At 36.0% G+C, this 14,911-nt stretch overlaps 1 protein-coding gene across 1 annotated transcript in view; it reads left to right on the forward strand.

Annotated features, from left to right (window-relative positions):
• The window catches only part of LOC110588787 (WD repeat containing planar cell polarity effector), a 341,481-nt gene that overhangs the window by 314,987 nt on the left and 11,583 nt on the right, over window positions 1-14,911 (forward strand). The gene's annotated exons all lie outside the window — the stretch shown is intronic.

Genomic DNA, 14,911 nt, shown 5'->3' on the forward strand with positions numbered 1-14,911 from the left:
TATTTTTGCTTTTGTTTCCCTTGTCTCAGGAGACATGTCTAAAAAGATGTTGCTATGGCCAAAGTCAGAGATTTTACAGCCTGTGCTCTCCTTCTAGGACTTTTATGGTTTCAGGTTTCCCATTCTGAGTTTATTTTTGTGTATGGTATAAGAAAGTGGTCCAGTTCCACTCTTTTGCAGGTTGTTGTCCAGTTTTCCCAATACCATTTGTTGAAGAGACTGTCTTTTTCCCATTGCATATCCTGCCCTTTGTCAAGGATTAACTGACCATAAAATTGTGTGTTTATTTCTGGGTTTTCTATTCTGTTCCACTGATCTACGTCTGTTTTTGTGCCAGTACCATACTGTTTTGATTCCTACAGCTTTGTAATATAACTTGAAATCTGGGACTGTAATACCTCCAGTTGCTTTTCTTTTTCCTTTTTCTGTAGGATTTTTTTTTTATTCACATACAATGTATTTGTTTCAGGGATACAGCTCTGTGATTCATCAGTCTTACACAGTTCACAGCACTCACAACATATACCTTCCCCAGTGTCCATCACCCAGCCACCCCATCCCTCCCATACCCCTCCACTCCAGCAACACTCAGTTTGTTTCCTGAGATTAAGAGTCTCTCATTGTTTGTCTCCCTCTCTGGTTTCATCTTGTTTCATTTTTCTCTCCCTTCCCCTATGATCTTCTGTCTTATTTCTCAAATTCCTCATATCAGTGAGATCATATAATTGTCTTTCTCTGATTGACTTATTTCACTTAGCATAATACCCTCTAGTTCCATCCACGTCATTGCAAATGGCAAGATTTCATTTTTTTGATGGCTGCATAATATTCTCTTGTATATATATACCACATCTTCTTTATCCATTCATCTGTTGATGGATGTATAGTCTCTTTCCATAGTTTGGCTATTGTAGACATTGCTGCTATAAACATTGGGGTGCACGTGCCCCTTCGGATCACTACATTTGTATCTTTGGGGTAAATACCCAGTAGTGCAATTGCTGGGTCATAGGGTAGCTCTATTTTCAACTTTTTGAGGAACCTCCATACTGTTTTCTGGAGTGGCTGCACCAGTTTGCATTCCCATCAACAGTAAGAGGGTTCCCCTTTCTCCGCATCCTCGCCAACATCTGTCCTTTCCTGACTTGTTCATTTTAGCCATTCTGATTGGGGTGAGGTGGCATCTCATTGTGGTGTTGATTTGTATTTCCCTGATTCCGAGTGATGTTGAGCATTTTTTCATGTGTCTGTTGGCCATTTGGATGTCTTCTTTGGAAAAATGTCTGTTCATGTCTTCTGCCCATTTCTTGATTGGATTCTTTGTTCTCTGGGTGTTGAGTTTGGTAAGTTCTTTATAGATTTTGGATACTAGCCCTTTATCTGATATGTCATTTGCAAATATCTTCTCCCATTCTGTCGGTTGTCTTTTGGTTTAGTTGACTGTTTCCTTTGCTGTGCAGAAGCTTTTTATCTTGATGAAGTCCCAATAGTTCATTTTTGCCCTTGCTTCCCTTGCCTTTGGCGATGTTTCCAAGAAGAAGTTGCTGCGGCTGAGGTCAAAGAGGATGCTGCCTGTGTTTTCCTCTAGGATTCTGATGAATTCTTGTCTCATATTTACGTCTTTCATCCATTTTGAGTCTATTTTTGTGTGTGGTGTAAGGAAATGGTCCAGTTTCATTCTTCTGCATGTGGCTGTCCAATTTTCCTGACGCCATTTGTTGAAGAGACTGTCTTTTTTCCATTGGACATTCTTTCCTGCTTTGTCAAAGATGAGTTGACCATAGAGTTGAGGGTCCATTTCTGGGCCCTCTATTCTGTTCCATTGATCGATGTGTCTGTTTTTGTGCCAGTACCATACTGTCTTGATGATGACAGCTTTGTAATAGAGCTGGAAGTCCGGAATTGTGATGCCACCGGCTTTGCTTTTCTTTTTCAACATTCCTCTGGCTATTCGGGGTCTTTTCTGGTTCCATACAAATTTTAGGATTGTTTGTTCCATTTCTTTGAAAAAAGTGGATGGTATTTCGATACGGATTGCATTAAATGTGTAGACTGCTCTAGGTACTAGAGAATGCTCTAGACATTTTCACAATATTTGTACTTCCAATCCATGAGCATGGAACGTTTTTCCATTTCTTTGTGTCTTCCCCAATTTCTTTCATGAGTATTCTATAGTTTTCTGAGTATAGATTCTTTGCCTCTTTGGTTAGATTTATTCCTAGGTATCTTATGGTTTTAGGTGCAACTGTAAATGGGATCGACTCCTTAATTTCTCTTTCTTCTGTCTTGTTGTTGGTGTATAGGAATGCCACTGACTTCTGTGCATTGATTTTATATCCTCCCACTTTACTGAATTCCTGTATGAGTTCTAGCAGTTTTGGCGTGGAGTCTTTTGGGTTTTCCACATAAAGTATCATATCACCTGCGAAGGGTGAGAGTTTGACTTCTTCTCTGCCAATTCAGATGCCTTTTATTTCTTTTTGTTGTCTGATTGCTGAGGCTAGGACTTCTAGAACTATGCTGAAGAGCAGTGCTGATAGTGGACATCCCTGCCATGTTCCTAACCTTAGGGGAAAAGCTCTCAGTTTTCCCCCACTGAGAATGATACTCACTGTGGGTTTTTCATAGATGGCTTTTATGATATTGAGGTATGTACCCTCTATCCCTATATTCTGAAGAGTTTTGATCAAGAAAGGATGCTGTACTTTGTCAAATGCTTTTTCTGCATCTATTGAGAGGATCATATGGTTCTCGTTCTTTCTTTTACTAATGTAGTGTATCACATTGATTAATTTGTGGATGTTGAACCAAAAGTGCAGCCTAGGAATAAATCCCACTTGGTCGTGGTGAATAATCCTTTTAATGTACTCTTGGATCCTATTGGCTAGTATTTTGGTGAGAATTTTTGCATCCATGTTCATCAGGGATATTGGTCTGTAATTCTCCTTCTTGATGGGGTCTTTGGTTTGGGGATCAAGGTAATGCTGGCCTCATAAAATGAGTTTGGAAGTTCTCCTTCCATTTCTATTATTTGGAACAGTTTCAGAAGAACAGGTATTAATTCTTGTTTTGGCTATTGAGGGCTTTTGTGGTTCCATACAAATTTTGGGATCATTTATTCTAGTTCTTTGAAAAGTGCTGTTGGTATCTTGATAGGGATTGCATTAAACCAGATTGCCTTGGGTAGTATGGACATTTTAACAATATTTGTTCCTAGGACAAGGAGAGAATCTTAAAAGCAGCAAGAGAAAAACAGTTTGTTACCACACACGTGAAAGCCCATGACAATCAAAATTTTTGAGTGGAAACTTGGCAGGTCAGCAGGGAGTGGGCACAATATATTGGAAATACTGAAAGAAGAAAACTGCCAAGTTTTCCAAATACTCTACCTAGCAAAGCTGTCCTTCAGATTTGGGTGGGGCGGGGAGGTAGAATATGAGTTTTCCAGACAAGCAAAAGCTAAAGGAATTATTGCCCCTAGACCAGACTTACAAGAAATGTTAAAGGGACTTCCTTAAGCTGAAACATAGGGTACTATTAGTAATAGGAAAATATATGAAAGTATAATCTCACTGGTCAAGGCAAATAAATAGTAAAATTCAGAGTAATCTTAATTATTTACAAATCTAATATGAAGGTTAATAGACAAAAGTAGTAAAAATACAACTACAGTAATTTGTAAATGAATACTGAAAACTAAAAGATGTAAATTGTGACATCAAAACATAAAATGTGGGAAAGGGAGAAAAAAAGTGAGGTTTAGAATGGATCTAAACTTAAGCTATCAATTTAAGATAAGACTATTTTATATATGTGTGTGTTAAATAATATATATGTGTTGTTTTATGTAAGCCTCATGGTAATCACAAAGCAAAAGCCTATAGATATGCAAAAGATAAGAGGAATCTAAGCATATCACTATAGAATCACTGACCTGTACCTCTGAAACAAATTATACATTATATGTTAAAAAAAAAAAAAGATAGTAGGAAGGGAAAAAGGAAGGGGGGGGAATCGGAGGGAGAGACGAACCATGAGAGACTATGGACTCTGAGAAACAAACTGAGGGTTCTAGAGGGGAGGGGGGTGGGGGGATGGGTTAGCCTGGTGATGGGTATTAAAGAGGGCACATATTGAATGGAGCACTGTGTGTTATATGCAAACAATGAATCATGGAACACTGCATCAAAAACTAATGATGTAATGTATGGTGAATAACATAACATAATAAAATTAAATTAAAAGAAAAAGAAAATCATTGAATCACAAAGGAAGAGAGCAAGAAAAATGAAAGGAACAATGAAATCCTAAAAACAGCCAGAAAACAATTAACAAAATGCCAGTAAGTACAGACCCATCAAAAACTGCTTTAAATGAAAATGAACTAAATTCTCCAATACAAAGACACACAGTGGCTGAGTGGATAATAATACAAGATCCATGTATATGCTGTCTACAGGTGACTCACTTCAGATGTATGGATGTGCAAAATGGAAGTAAAGGGCAGAAAAAATATACTCCATGCAAATGAAAATCAAAAGAAAGCTGGGGTAGGTATATTTACCAAATATATAGCTGACAAAATACACTTTAAGACAAAGACTATAATAGGAAACAAACAAGGTCATAAAATAATGATAAAAGAACAAATCAAACAAGAGGATAAAACATTTGTAAATATTTATCCACCTAAATACATAAAGAAACATTAATTGACATAAAGGGAGAAATAGCATCAATTAAAAAATAGTAGAGGACTTAAATTCCCCACTTTCATCAATTAGATCATCTAGACAGAAAATCTATTAAAAAAACATTGTACTTAAATAACATGTTAGACTAGATGGACTTAACACACACATAGAGAAGATTCTATCTAAGCAACAGCATACAGTCTTAAGTGCACATGGAACATACTCTAGGAAAAATCATATGTTAGGCCACAAAACTGTCATAAAAATTTTGAGAGAACTGAATCATATCAAGCATTTTTTTCTGATCACAGTGGTTTGAAACTAAAAATCAATTACAAGAAGAAAAGTGGTAAATTTATAAATATGTGAAGACTGAACAACATTCCGCTGAACAACCAAGGAGTCAGAGAAGAAACCAAAAGAAAAAGCAAAAAATATCTTGAGAAATCTGAGAAATCTTGAGAAATCAGAAATCTGAAAATGGAAATACAACATACCAAAACTTATGGAACTCAGCACAAACAGCTCTAAGAGGGAAGGTCAGAATGATAAATGCCTTCATTAAGAAACAAGATCTCAAATAAACTCTTCAAGGAACTAGAGAAAGAGGAACAAACTAAACCCAAAGTTAGTAAAAAGAAACAGCAATAATCAGAGCAGAAATAAAAGAAATGAAGACTAAGGGGCGCCTGGGTGGCTCAGTCATTAAGCGTCTGCCTTCGGCTCAGGTCGTGATCCCAGCGTCCTGGGATCGAGCCCCGCATCGGGCTCCCTGCTTGGCGGGAAGCCTGCTTCTCCCTCTCCTGCTCCCCCTGCTTGTGTTCCCTCTCTCGCTGTGTCTCTCTCTGTCAAATAAATAAATAAAAAATCTTTAAAAAAAAAAAAAATGAAGACTAAAAAATAATAATAATAATAAAATCAGAAATGAAAGAGACATTACAATGGCTATCACAGAAACCTTTACAAAGGATAAGAGACTACTATGAACAATTAAAGCCCAACAGATTGGAAAATCTGAAGAAATGGACAAAGCCCTAGAAACATACAGCCTACCAAAGCGAATCATGAATATACAGAAAAACTTCAACAGACCAATAACAAGTAGATTGAATCTCTAATCAAAAATCTCTCCCAGAAGAAAAGTTCAGGAGCAGATGACTTCACTGGTGAGTTCTACCAACATTTAAATAAGAATACCAATTCTTCTGAAACTCTTTCAAAAAACAGCAGAGAACATTTTCAAACTCATTTTATGAAGCATTACCCTGATACCAAAAGTAGACAATGACACCATACAAAAGAAAACTACAGAAGCCAATATCTCTGACAAATACAGATGCAAAAAACCTCAACAAAATATTTGAAAACTAAATTCAACAATAACACTAAAAGGATCATTCACCATGATCAAGTGTAATTTATTCCAGGGATGCAAGGGATGGTTCAACATTTGTAAATCCATCATTGTGATACACCATATTTACAAAATGAAAACATAACGATTATCTCAATATATACAGGAAAAGCATCTGACAAAATTCAACATCCATTTATGATTTAAAAAAAAATCTCAAAAAGTGGTTATAAAGGGAACATACCTCAACATAATAAAGGCCATAAATGACAAGCCCACAGCTAACATTATCCTGAATGGTGAAAGCTGAAAGCTTTTCCTCTGAGATCAGGAACAAGACAAGAATTCCCATTCTTGTCATTTTATTCAATGCAGAATTGGAAGTCATAGCCAGAGCACTTAGGCAAGAAAAATAAATAAATAAAAGGTATCCAAATTGAAAAGGAAGAACTAAAACTGTCACTATGTGCAGATGACAGGATATAGAAAACCTAGACTCCACCAAAAAGCTGTTAGAATAAACAAGTTCATTAAAGTTGTAGGATAAAATCCATATACAAAAATCTGTTGTGTTTTTATACACTAATATTGAACTATGAGAAAAAGAAATAAAACAACCTGATTTACAACTGCATCAAAAAGTATAAAATACCTAGGAATAAATTTAACCAAGGCAGTGAAAGACATGCACACTGAAAACCATAAGGCATTGATGAAAGATTAAAGGTGACACAAATAAACTAAAAGATAAACCACGATCAGATTGGAAGTATATTGTTAATATGTCCATACTACTCAAAGGAATCTACAATTTAATGCAATCCCTTTCAGAATTATAAAGGCATTTTTCACAGAAAAAGAATAAACAATCCTAAAATTTGTATGGAAGTACAAAAGACCCCAAATAGCCAAAACTGTCTTAAAAAAGAAGAACCAAGGCTGGAGGTATCACACTTCCTGATTTCAAACTGTATTACAAAGCTATGGTAATCAAAACAGTATGATATTGGCATAAAAAACAGACACACAGATCAATGGAAAATAATAGAGAGCCCAGAATTAAACCTAAATATGGTCAATTAATTTACAACACTGGGGGGGCGCCTGGGTGGCTCAGTTGGTTAAGCGACTGCCTTCGGCTCAGGTCATGATCCTGGAGTCCTGGGGTTGAGTCCCGCATCGGGCTCCCTGCTTGGCAGGGAGTCTGCTGCTCCCTCTGACCCTCCTCCCTCTCATGCTCTCTGTTTCCCATTCTCTCTCTCTCAAATAAATAAAAATAAAATCTTTAAAAAAAAATAATAATTTACAACACTGGGTACAAAAATATACAAAGGGGAAAAGACAGTCTCTTCAATAAATGGTGCTGGAAAAACTGTCACAGCTACATATAAAAGAATGAAACTAGACCACTATCTTATATGCACAAAATAACCTAAAATGGATTAAGGACCTGAACATAAAACCTGACACTGTAAAACACCTTAAGAAAATACAGGCAATGATGGGGCACCTGGGTGGCACAATCATTAAGCGTCTGCCTTCAGCTCAGGTCAGGATCCCAAGGTCCTGGGATCGAGCCCTGCGTTAGGCTCCCTGCTCAGCGGGAACCCTGCTTCTCCCTCTCCCGCTCCCCCTCCTTGTGTTCCCTCTCTCGCTGTCTGTCAAATAAATAAATAAAATCTTTAAAAAAAAAGAAAGAAAGAAAGAAAGAAAATACAAGCAATGAGTGCCATGACATCTATCTTGGAGACAATTTTTTGGATCTGACACTAAAAGCAAAGGCAACAAAGACAAAAATAAGTAAGTGGGACTACATCAAACTAAAAAGCTTCTGCACAGCAAAGGAAACCATCACCAAAATGAAAAGACAATCTCCTGAATGGGAGAAAATATTTACAAATCATGTATCTAATAAGAGGTTAATACCCAAAATATATAAAGAACTCAACAACTCAATACCAAACAAACAACCCAATTAAAAAATGGACACAAGATCTAAGTAGACATTTTTCTAAAGATAACATACAGATATCCAACAGGTATATGAAAAGGTACTCAACATCAGTAATCATTAAAGAAATGCAAATCAAAACCTCAGTGAGATATCACCTCACACCTGTGAGAATGGTTATTAGCAAAAAGACAAGAAACAATAACGGTTGGCAAGGATGTGGAGGAAAAGGAACCCTTGTGCACTGCTGGTATGAATGTACACTATGGAAAACAAGATGGAGATTCTTCAAAAAATTAAAAATAGAACTACTGTTTGAACCAGCAATTTGACTTCTGTGTATCTGTCCAAAGCAAACAAAAACACTAACTTGAAAAGATATTTGTACTCCCATGTTAACTGCAGCATTATTCACAACAGCCAATACATGGAAACAACCTAAGTGTCCATCAATGGTTGAAAAAATAAAATGTGGTATAAATACACAAGGGAATATTATTCAGCCATAAAAATCAAGGAAAACCTGTCATTTGTGACAACATGGATGGACCCTGAGGTCATTATACTAAGTGAAATAAGTCGGCCAGAGAAAGACAGATACCATATGATCTCACTCATGTGGAATCTTAAAAAACAAAAAAAACAAAAAACCTAAACTCCTATAGACAAAAAAGACATTAGTGTTTTCCAGAGATGGGGGTGGTGGGAGAAATGGGTGAAGATGATCAAAAGGTAGAAACTTCCATTAAGCGATGCATGGGTGGCTCAGTTGGTTAAGCATCTGCCTTCAGCTCAGGTCATGATCCCAGGGTCCTGGGATGAAGTCCCGCATCAGGGTCCTTGCTCAGTGGGGAGCCTGCTTCTCCCTCTGCCTACCGCTCCCCCTGCTTGTGCTTGCTCTCTTATTTCTCTCTCTCACTCTCTGGCAAATAAATAAAATCTTTAAAATAAAAAAAGAAACTTCCATTTATAAAATAAATAAGTCATAAGGATATAATGTACACCATGATGACTATAGTCAATAATACTGTATTGTATTTCTGAAAGGTGTTAAGAAAATGCATATTAAAAGTTCTCATCACAAGAAAAAGTCGTAACCGGTATTAGATGTTAACTAGACATACTGTGGTGATCATTTCACAATATATCATATCATCTTGTTGTACACCTAAAACTAATATAATGTTATATGCCAATTATATCATCTTTTTAAATGTATTAAAATTTTAAAAATAAAAATACCCAAATTTTTGTTAAGCATACATAGAATTATCCTGTCAAAGTGTCATAAAAGTTTTTAATTGTTTCTACTAACTTTTTTCTATCACAAATAATAAACAGTTAGCCATCCAAAAATATTTTGCAGATCAGTTATTAGTCTTCATCCCATACTTCGAGAAATACTGGTCTAAGAATAATGCCCCATTAAACTTAGGGAGGAAGCTCATATAATAAATCTGTGATGAAATAACAGAAACACTGGATATGTTCAAGTCAGAAAGACCTAATGGATATGCACTGTAAGGGATTTAAAACAATGGCTAATGATCACAAGTGTTTCTGTTTTTAAAAAAGCATCACAGAGGTCAGATTAACATGGACAATTTTCTTGATCAGGTATGGAAAGAAATTATTCAATAATTTAGCATCTTTCCTATAAAACTCATGAGACGAGGATACAACCAGCAAGGCTTTTCTGGAAAGCAATTCTCATCCTATCAATTTAGTTTATTTCTATCACAGTCTACATGGTTAAGTTATAGATATAATCCTCATACCCCAATTTTAAAGGGCTCATGATTTTGTGTCCTGTATTCCAAAGCAAGCTAGAAAGTGTGTGTGGGTGTACGTGTGTGTGTGTGTGTGTGTGTGTGTGTGTGTGTGTGTGTGTAGAAAGCATCTCTCCTTCCTTTTCTTTCTTCCTTTCCTTCCTTCCTTTCCCTTCCTTCCTTCTTTCCTTTCCCTTCCTTCCTTCTTTCCTTTCTTTCCTCTTTCCTTTTTTACTTCTTTTCTTCCTTCTTTAATCTTAAACACCTCTCTACCACTATCAGGGGCCAATCTCAGTAAGAATGTCAACAGTAAAGCAAACAATCATTGAGCATTTACAATGTGCCAGGCATTCTGCTGAGTATTTTAGGTGCTATGCTAAAGTTAGTTATCCTCCATTTAAAGAATAACTATCACTCAGGTTTTTTTTAACTTTTTAAAAAATTTTTATTTATTTATTTGACAGAGAGAGACAGTGAGAGAGGGAACACAAGCAGGGGGATTGGGAAAAGGAGAAGCAGGATTCCCGCTGAGCAGGGAGCCCGAAGCGGGGCTTGATCCCAGGACCCTGGAATCATGACCTGAGCTGAAGGTAGATGCTTAATGACTGAGCCACCCAGGTGCCCTCACTCAGTTTTTTTATTTAAGTAGAAATAAATTTTAAAATGACATGAAAAAGGGAAAATTGATAGAAATGAATATAAGGGTTAAAAAATATAAGTAATATTACATAGTTTGAAAAAAGCTATCTAGACTAGAGATGCACAAAGTACAGCCCATGTGTCACTTGTTTTTGTAGAGCCCACAACTAGAATGGTTTTACATTTTAAATGGTTTGGAAAAAGTCAAAAGAACTTTGGAAAAAGTCAGAATTTTGTGACACATGAAGATTATATGAAATTCAATTTCAATGTCTGCAAATAAAGTTTTATTGGAGCACAGCCATGCTCATTCTTTTCCATATTGTTTATGGCTATTTTCATGCTACAGTGACAGAACTGATTAGCGCGTTCCCTGGCTGTTCGGCACACAGCCAATTGTAGTGACATGGTTATAGGTGCACAGCATTTCAAGTGCCACACATATTGCCACATCACAACTTTTAATTTTTATTACCAGTGCATACCCATCTTATCAAAATAAGGAAAGAAAATTGGACTTACAATGTCACACTTTTGAGGCACAGTCGAGTGTGGTTTTGTTATTGAAAGCAAAGCATTGTGTTTATAATGTAATGATACTATAGCTATGCTCAAAAGAATCCAATATACAGCAATATTACCAAAGGACTCATCGTAGTATCCCCTGCCCACAGGCAAGCAACAGTGAGAAAAAGTAGAAAATTTACAAAGTGTCTCATCATAGGAGAATTTCTTCACTAACAGAAAATAAACATGAAGTATGACCAAAGTAAGTTTCTGAGTGGCTCATTTGTTAACCAAGCAAGGAAAGCCATTCACTGATGGTGAGTTAATTAAACCATGTTTGACTGTAGAAGATGAAGAAATGTGTCCAGAGAAAACAAACTTAAGACTTTTGGCCATTGGGCAAGTACATTTGCTTAAAAAGTTGAGGACACTGGGAGCAACATTAATAGTTTATTTAAAAGCAAGACAAAAAAAGGAAAATGATTTAAAGTGGTTTTCTGCTGTCAACAGATGTACACTGTTCAACTTTTTCTTTCTCTTAATTTGAGGAGTCAATGCCAAGTTTGAAGTAACTGGCGAATTAGCCTCTATGAACAGTCTGTGCAAAACAACTTCAGGTAAGAATATTTTCAAAGTTGAGGGGGCGCCTGGGTGGCTCAGTTGGTTAAGCGACTGCCTTCGGCTCAGGTCATGATCCTGGAGTCCCGGGATCGAGTCCCGCATCGGGCTCCCTGCTCGGCGGGGAGTCTGCTTCTCCCTCTGACCCTCCTCCCTCTCATGCTTTCTGTCTCTCATTCTCTCTCTCGCAAATAAATAAAAAATCTTAAAAAAAAAAAATTTTTTTAAAAAAATTAAAAAAAAAAGAATATTTTCAAAGTTGAGAAAACTCTAATTCATTTCAACCTAAAGTGGAATCTGCTAAGATGTGCATAATCAACTGATTATGATAAATATGTGGAGGGGAAAAAAGACAAATTTACGAAGCTTATGAAAAGGTGTTTAAAAGAGCACCTGGGTGGCTCAGTCGTTAAGCTGCTGCCTTGGACTCAGGTCATGATCCCAGGGTCCTGGGATTGAGCCCTGCGTCAGGCTCCCTGCTCCTCGGGGAGCCTGCTTCTCCCTCTCCCTCTGCCTGCTGCTCCCCCTGCTTGAGCTCGCTCTCTCCGTCAAATAAATAAATAAAATATATTTTTTTAAAGGTGTTTAAAAAAAGTTAAGGTGTTAAAAAAAAAAAGTTAAGGTGTTTAAATCTATTATTTAAAATAAAATTAATTTAAAAATTTTAGATGTTTAAATATATTACTCAACCAACAGTTACTTTGCAGAAAATATATAAATACATCATATGTTACTGAACCGAAAATGTCAAAGGTGAACTTCATTCACTCCTGTGAGTTTCACCACTTTCAGTTTTGTGAATTTTTGTCAAAAATAGAAGCTGAATATCCTGACTTGCCCTTCTATCCAGAAGTTCAAAAACTTAGCAGTGGTAAAAGGAGTAGCTTTTTTTTTTTTAGCTCTATGCTGAGACTGAAATTTTTCTGAATGAGAACCACCACTGACCACTATTATCAAATTGAATGGCTTTTTGAAATCATCTTTTGTTTCAAATTTGATGTTTCTTGATGAACTGAACCTAAAATTACAAGGCAAAACAGTAACTATATGTGAAATTTTTACTGAAGTAAAGCTATTAATGTTGTTTGAATTATAAAGTAATGTCAAGTTGGGTTGTCAAGAACTAAAAAAAGAAATGAGATCTGTATTCCCACATAAATCTGAAGTAGATCTGTTTTCTGATCTCAAACTAACTTCTAGTAAGGGTAACAAAGTCCCAATTTTAGCACTTTGAGTCCCAAATCCTGGGAAACCACTCAGTCCCAGAATATCAGAACAACTGGCCCCCCTAATTCCAGCAGCATTTTTCAGACCTAAATACGAATGCCAAGTAAATGTCCCTATTTCAAAATCCATCAACTGTGCAATTGAGGAGCTTCCCAGAACCAGCAATGATTAATCTGCAATGTAATAACATGCTAAAAGGCCAACATCAAGAGAAGAATCTAACAGAATCCTATAAAATATGATGCTGCTCATAGACTGGTATCAGTATTTGGTAGTACCTACCCGTTTGAAAGGGCATTTTCAAAGGTGAAATATACAAAATATATACCAAGATCAGCATTAACAGAACATTTGCAGTTGAGTTTGATAAGAGAAAACACTAACTTTGAACCCCAATTAAATGCTATCCCCACATTCCCATTAGATATGTATCACACAAAATACTCAATTATAATTTAAATTTTATCAATAAAAACTTAATAGAACTTACATAATATCTTCAGTTTTGCCTCTTGGCCTGCAAAGCCTAAAATATTTACTGTCTGGCCCTTTCTTTACCTAATGGGGCCTCTCATCGTGACTAAGACAAATATAGTTAAGAGATGGGGACTGTTACTGTTGACAAGAAACTAAATGAAGCAGTAACCACTGGCTTTTATGAGAAAAATAAACAGCAGTGGTATATATTTAAAAGACTGTAACATACCAGAGTCAGAAGCAATCACTTCATTACACCAATCCCCTTAGACGTCCTTCTAGAATCTAGATCTTAGATCTTAACCCTTCTGTCATGAAAGTTAATTTCCTTTACATGAAAAAATTGGCATGGATTCAAGGAAGATTGATAATGACTAACATGGTGAAACTCAGTGTCTATTTTTAATAGTTTTGAAAAGTTGTTTAGCTTGAAAAATGTCAAGATTACAGACATAACAATTTCTATTTAACACTACACGAAGTACCCTGCGCTGTTTTTAAAGTCTAAGGAAGATTAAAAAACATAAATTCAAGCAGGGTAGGGTTTGTTTTTTGTGTTTAGTTTTGTTTAGTCATAAGAATAATTTATTGACTACTGGGAAGAGAGAATGTTGAACAAGTTTCTAAGAGAGACTTAACTTTTACATTCCTAGAGATCTTCAAGAGAATAACCATCTTACTGTAGGATTTATACTTTTATCTACCTAAAGGCAAGGGCCATCTACTATCTTAAAAATTCAGATGTCCTATGAAAGCATTACAATCCAGATTTCACAGCATGATTCCATATCATAAGTGTTATGCAATTTTTGAACTATATAGCTAAACAAAACATCCCAGTCTATACAAAAATATCCCAAAATAGCAAGTAATTTTGATTTAATGACAGACAAGTAACATGTATTTTTATAGAAGCACAGTTGTCATCAAGGCATTTCTTGGTGCTAAGACTACAGGGAGGAATATAAGATGCTGCTGATAAGCTTTAGAAAACAATCTACTTGGGAAGGTAGACTAAATAAATAAAGGAAGTAAATAATAAGTTAACATAAGCATAGTGCCAAATGAGTGGTATATGCATGCAAGCACTAAGTGCTATAAGAGAAACACGTAACTGGTACTTATAAATACCCACCAGTTATACACAATTACTTGTTTCAAGGATGAGAATATTTAAATTAATGTCTACCTAGTATCTATCAATAATGAGAAATTAGACTGTAGCACTATCACATAGCTTTTCTCTCAGCCTAATGGCATATAAATTTAAGCAAAGATGTCTCTTTTAAAAGCATCATTTGATATACTAAACCAGGGCTAGCAGATAATTTGTTGCTATGAGAGCAAATAACCCACAATCAAATACAGTATTCTTTCCCATTGAGAAGAAAAAAAAAAAAAGGCCTTATAAAAGTTCTCAGCACAATTCTGTAGGTAACCACCACTTATCAACTAGAATTGGCACTTAGATGAAACTTACTTGCCATGCAAGTTTTAAGGTATCATTTTAAGAACAGAAGGAGCAATGTAGGCATAGTCTACTCATTTGGCTTCAGTGAAGATATGAGCCCTAAAGGTTATGTATGAGAATCACTGGTACTTTCATACTTTTTGAGTTTTGGCTATTGCTGTCTCTTCAGTTTTCAGTATTTCAACTTGTTTAAATTAGGATTAT

Source organism: Neomonachus schauinslandi, chromosome 10, assembly GCF_002201575.2.
Source record: "Neomonachus schauinslandi chromosome 10, ASM220157v2, whole genome shotgun sequence".
NCBI lineage: Eukaryota > Metazoa > Chordata > Mammalia > Carnivora > Phocidae > Neomonachus > Neomonachus schauinslandi.